This window comes from Triticum aestivum, chromosome 3B (genome assembly GCF_018294505.1).
Source record: "Triticum aestivum cultivar Chinese Spring chromosome 3B, IWGSC CS RefSeq v2.1, whole genome shotgun sequence".
NCBI lineage: Eukaryota > Viridiplantae > Streptophyta > Magnoliopsida > Poales > Poaceae > Triticum > Triticum aestivum.
Genome location: NC_057801.1, coordinates 762,569,860 through 762,575,859, shown reverse-complemented (window position 1 = coordinate 762,575,859; position 6,000 = coordinate 762,569,860).

Genomic DNA, 6,000 nt, shown 5'->3' with positions numbered 1-6,000 from the left:
CCCAATGTCTTCCGGATCAAGATCAGCTATCCAGGCCTTAGCCCGAGTCAGTGCAGACAGTGCACCGGCCCTTGCCACAGATCTCTTCACCTCTTCTAGCTGGGCAGGCGTCATGGATAACTTGGCCAATGTATCATTGATTAAAGTTGGTGGCGGTTTATTGTATGAAGCTATGCAGATAACCCATTGAGCGCCGGTATATAACTGCTCTATCAAGGTATTGGCAACCTTTAGTTTTTTGCGCATGTCTGAACCGAGATGGGCAACATGGCTACCTGCAATGGTTACAATATTATTGTTAAACCGACGATTTCAAGGATGATTAAGTACAGTTCATGAAGAGGGTACTTACCAAAAATAGCAGAGGTCATAGCATTGATTTGCCGCTTTAATCCAGTCAGTTCTTCTGTCACCGGTTTAACTGCTGCTTCAGCATCCTCCGCCCGCTTTAGCAATGTTGCTTTTTCAGCCTCCCAATCTGCTCGCTCACCTTTGAAGCCATTCTTCAATTGTTCCATGGCTGTTAAAGCGCCCTTCAGCTCTTCTTTGGCCTTTGAATTTTGGGCTTGCTGGGACTTGATGTTTTCTTGGAGGTCGGCGATTTGGGAATCTTTTTTGGTCAAGTCAACCCGCAAAAGACAGATAATAAGTTGGTAATGCTTCTTTCAAAGTCCCAAGCACATAACAAGTTATACACTTGGCACTTGGGAGCTAATGCGGATTGTTTTTCCTCAACTGATATTTTAAGTCCCAAGCACACAACAAGTTATATACTTGGCACTTGGGGGCTAATGCGTATCAGCGTATCTGATCAATTCAAGGTTATCAAGTTTCTCTTAACAAACCGGATCATGTTGATGATTGAAAGGAATTTTGGAAACTACATTACAGAAGATATACCGGTTCATCCTAAAGGTATAAACCGGTGTATAGGGGCTATACAAGTAAAATCCAATATCTTTCTACTACAAGTTCCGGTTCACCTTCACGTTGATGAACCGGCCCTTGGGGGCTACTGGAGTTGATAATTAAAGCAGGCTATAAGGAAAACGAATTTGTGCAAGGGAATGGATATTTACCTCATATCGCTCTTTCATTAGACCTACTAAATCGGCTTCATAGTCGCAACTTGTATACAGACGGTTTAAGTATCCAGAGTGAATATCCTGAGCATTGAGGTGAGCATAGCTTGATAAGTCTGTTTTCCACTTGCCATTGTCCACAACAGAAAATTCTTCTTTGGCACTATGCTTTGATAAAGCGACAGGATTTCTAGGAGCAGTATGGCCAAAGCCGGTAATCACAACATCATCTGTCGTTCCATCAACAGTCTTGTCTGGGCTTGGCGGTTTAGCAGATGTTCTTGCTGGGCTTGGTGGATCGGCAACTGGGCTTGGCGGATCAGCAGATTGGCTCGTTGGATTCATTTCTGGCAGTTCAACAAAAGTGTCCTGACCCTGAGGTACCGGATCATCCAGAGCAATGTCAGCATTCTGATCAAGAGCCTCTGAGGTCTTCTCCGGTTCAGTGGCCGGATTATCATCAGTTGGGGTAGTTAGCTTAGCTTTCTTGCTAAGTCTGGCTTTGTCACTAAAAAGAACAAAACGCAGAGGTTAGTACAATAAACCAGTGCAGGCCATAAAAATTAAGTATAGTATGCTTACCCAGGAACGGTCTTGAGTGGAGGCATCTGTGTGGCTGATGACTCGCCGGAGGATGAATGAGAGGTTCCCTGATAATTTGAATCGGATGGATTAAGAGGATATCAGAAGTAACCTACCTTGGGATAAAGTGTATTAGAAGAACAAGAGACCTCTTGACGACGTTTGCGAACCGGAGAATATGGTAAACCGGAGGAGGTAACCACTGATGAGGATATAGACTTGGGGTAGGGTCATAGGCCTGACCTATACGCCCTACCCAAGGTCACTACCCTGGAAGATAAAAGGACCAAGAGACAACAGGAGAGCGCTCGTCAAACACGTCGAGCGCAATCCACTCAACGGCCACATAACTTGGAGGTCCTCCTCGCTACCGTCACTCGACCATATGGAGAGTCACTCGACCATATCGAAGACCAAGAGTCAGAAGGACCCGCAACGATCGGACGTTCATCCCTTAGTCTTTATAAGCATTAACAACACTTAAGGCCGGCGTTACCAGTAACGCCCCTTACTTTATGTACATTAAGCCCCTTGTAATGGAGCCGGGCGGGGGTCCTGGCGCACTCTATATAAGCCACCCCCTCCTCTGGGACAAGGGTTCGCACCCCCTGTAATATCACACACATAATCCAATCGACCGCCTCCGGGCACCGAGACATAGAGCTGTTACTTCCTTTGTGAAGGGCCTGAACTCGTAAATCCCGTGTGTACACCTTCACCATAGCTGAGATCTTGCCTCTCCATACCTACCCCCTTTCTACTGTCAGTCTTAGGACCACGACAGTTGGCGCCCACCATGGGGCAGGTGTCTTGGCGACTTGTTGGTGAAGTTGCAAGTTTTACCGATCATCATCATCATGGTTTCCGGCGGCGGACTTGCTGAGGGCCGTGAGATCCGTCTCGGCGCGCTCGTTTTCGTCGCCGACAACTCCACGTGGCTTCAAGAAGCTCCCCTAGACGTTGAGGCGCTCTCCGTCCGAGGGGCGACGCACTTCCGTGCGTGCGTCCGTGGCGTCCTTCTCCGGCAGCCGTCGACTCAGTATCAGTCGGCTCCGACTGTGTTTTCCCTCCCCGCTGTCCGCCGCCGCAAGCGATCCGGTCAATCGCGACTCCAGCGGTGGGTGAAGCATGTGGTGGCTCAGCGTTCAGCCACCCATCAAGTCGCGGCAATCGAGCCCGACGAAACCCTCCACGGCATGTTTGATCTGTCGACTGGCTCCGCGGAGACCGCATCCGAATGCGACAGCAGCGACCCCACGATAGAAGTTTTGATGGTCGACGGGCCCCACAGTCTGCCTGGTTTTCATCATGAGGACGGCGAAGACAGAGACGGCGATCCATCGCGTGTCCACGAGGAATACCCACCCGAACCCCTCTCTTTGCAGCAGAGAGAAGAACTTCATCGCCGCAACATGGATGCACTCCACACGGCCATTGTTGGAGAAACCCCCGAGGCTCGGGCCTTGGAGGAGGTGCGCCTAGCCAATTTGGCTGAGCGCACTCGACTGGATAACCTTCAGCTTGCTCTCAATGAGCGCGCTCAGGAGCGGATCCATGAGTCCAGTCGATGACAGCTTTTTCCGCCTCCATCTATGGTATACCGTACTCTGATTCAGAACCTCGCAGCTGTAACCCGAATAGCAGAGTCGATTCAGCCTTCCTAGTCGGAGGCTGGCAGAGGGATGATGCAGATCTGGGCCTTGCTCCGGGCAGCAGGAGAGCAGAACACTGCAGTGTCTCAGTCGCGGAATAGGATTCACAGCAGATCCGTAGTAGCGGATACAGTCCAGTCAGCCCATAGCCCAAGAACGCCCCTGCCGCGGGAAGGCCGTGGACAGTATGATCGTCAGTTCAACCGCGACAATCATCGTCGAGTGCCTACGCCTCCTCTGAGGAGTGCGTCATACGTGCCTCGGCAGAACGATGACAGACGCCGTCACAGTGGTGAGCGCAGAGCTCCAGTCGTCCCAAGAGAGCCAGGCTTCGATGCGAGATCCATTCTCATTCAAGGCTTGGTCGACCGGAACAGAGCGCATAGAGAAGACCCTGGTAGAGATCGTCCAAGTGGCAGCAGATTGCATGTTTCAGGCCTAGAGTGTTTCAGCAGAGCCATCAGGGCAGCAATAATTCCTCCCAACTCCAGGTTGGCAACCGGAGTCAGTAAGTTCACTGGAGAATCCAAGCCCGAAACCTGGCTTGAGGATTATCGAGTGGCTGTGCATATTGGAGGCGGAAACGATGAGATAGCGATGAAGCATATCCCTCTTATGTTGGAAGGATCGGCCCGAGCGTGGTTGACTCAGTTGACTCCAGGTAGTATACACAGTTGGGAGGAGCTAGCTCGAGTGTTCGTAAGAACTTTTGAGGGCACGTGCAAGCGACCAGCAGGGTTGCCCGAGTTGCAGCATTGTGTGCAAAAGTCGAATGAGACTTTGAGGGAATTCATTCAGAGATGGACCACTTTGCATCACACCATTGAAAATGTGTCAGAGCATCAAGCAATATGCGCTTTCAAGGAAGGCATCAAATACAGAGAGTTGGTCTTGAAATTCGGTCGGACTGGGGATATGACTCTGACTCGGATGATGGAGATAGCAACCCGGTATGCTAACGGAGAAAAAGAGGATCGACTCCGTAGTGGGAAGAGTAAACCAGTCGGCCAAGAGGCCGGTGGGGGTAACTCCAGTCGGAAACAGAAGCGTAAGGCCGAACCAGCGGCACCTGGAGAGATTGCAGCAGTGACTCAAGGAAAGTTTAAGGGAAAACCTAAGGGGCCCTGACCCCCTAAGAAGGTAAAGGATCAAGCAGGAAATGGTGTGCTGGATTTGCCATGTCACATCCACACGAAGAAGGATGAAGAAGGTAATCTGATTTACCCAAAGCATACCACTCGGCAATGTCGACTCCTGATCCAACAGTTCCGAGAGAAAACATCCCAATGACGAGGAGAAAGAGTCGGACAAAGATGAGGATGAAGAGGAAGACAATGGTTATCCCAAAGTCAATTCAACTCTGATGATTTTTGCTGATGTTGAGAGCAAGAGTCGATTGAAGGTTATCAACAGAGAAGTGAATATGGACGCTCCGGCGGCGACGAACACATACCTAAGATGGTCTCAGACAACCATCACGTTTGACCAGTCTGACCATCCTGCTCGTGTAGCCACCCCTGGGAGGCAAGCAATGGTGGTCGACCCCGTGGTCGGGGGCACTCGACTGACCAAAGTACTGATGGACGTTGGCAGTGGTTTGAACATCCTTTACGCTGAAACCTTGAAGGGGATGGGCATTCCGATGTCCAAACATAGCGAGAGCAACATGAGTTTTCATGGTGTTATCCCTGGAAAGAAAGCCGAATCACTCGGCCTGATCGCCCTCGACGTGGTTTTCGGTGATTCCAAGCATTACCGTAAGGAGAAGTTGACATTTGAAGTCGTGGATTTCCAGAGTGCCTATCATGCCATCCTGGGCAGGCCAGCCTACGCACGTTTTATGTCTTGACCATGTTATGTGTATCTCAAGCTGAAGATGCCTGGCCCCAAAGGTGTGATCATAGTTACCGGCAATCGGCAGAAGGCAGAGGAATGTTTCCAGAAAGGTTCCAAAATCGCCGATGCACAGATGGCAGCAGTTGAATTCCAAGAGTATCAGAAGAGTGCAGATCTGAGTGCGTTGCTCCGAGCCAAGAAGCCTGCTACAGACTCTGCATTTCAGTCGACTGGTGAAACGAAGCCGATTCATGTTCACCCGACCGATCCCAATGCTGCACCGACTCATATATCAACAGCACTCGACAGCAAATAGGAAGAAGCACTCATCCAGTTCCTTCGTGAGAACTGGGACATCTTCGCATGGAAACCATCTGACATGCCAGGTGTACCCAGGGGACTGGCTGAGCACCATTTGCGTGTCAACCCCAAGGTAAAACCCGTCAAAGAGCACCTTCGGTGGTCCGCCGTGCAGAAGAGAAAAGCAGTTGGCGAAGAAGTGGCTCGGCTGTTGGTAGCAGAGTTCATCCGTGAAATCTACCAGTCCGAGTGGCTAGCCAATGTAGTCATGGTCCCTAAGAAGGATGATTCACTTCGTATGTGCATTGATTTCAAGCATATCAATCGGGCCTACCAAAAGATCACTTCCCTCTCCCTCGCATCGATCAGATTGTTGACTCGACTGCAGGGTGTGAGCGCTTGTCTTTCTTAGATGCGTATTCCGGGTATCATGAGATCCGACTGTATGGTCCCGATGAAATAAAAACAGCCTTCATCACCCCATTCGGGTGCTTTTGTTATGTCACCATGCCATTTGGTCTTAAAAATGCTGGAGCCACATTCATGAG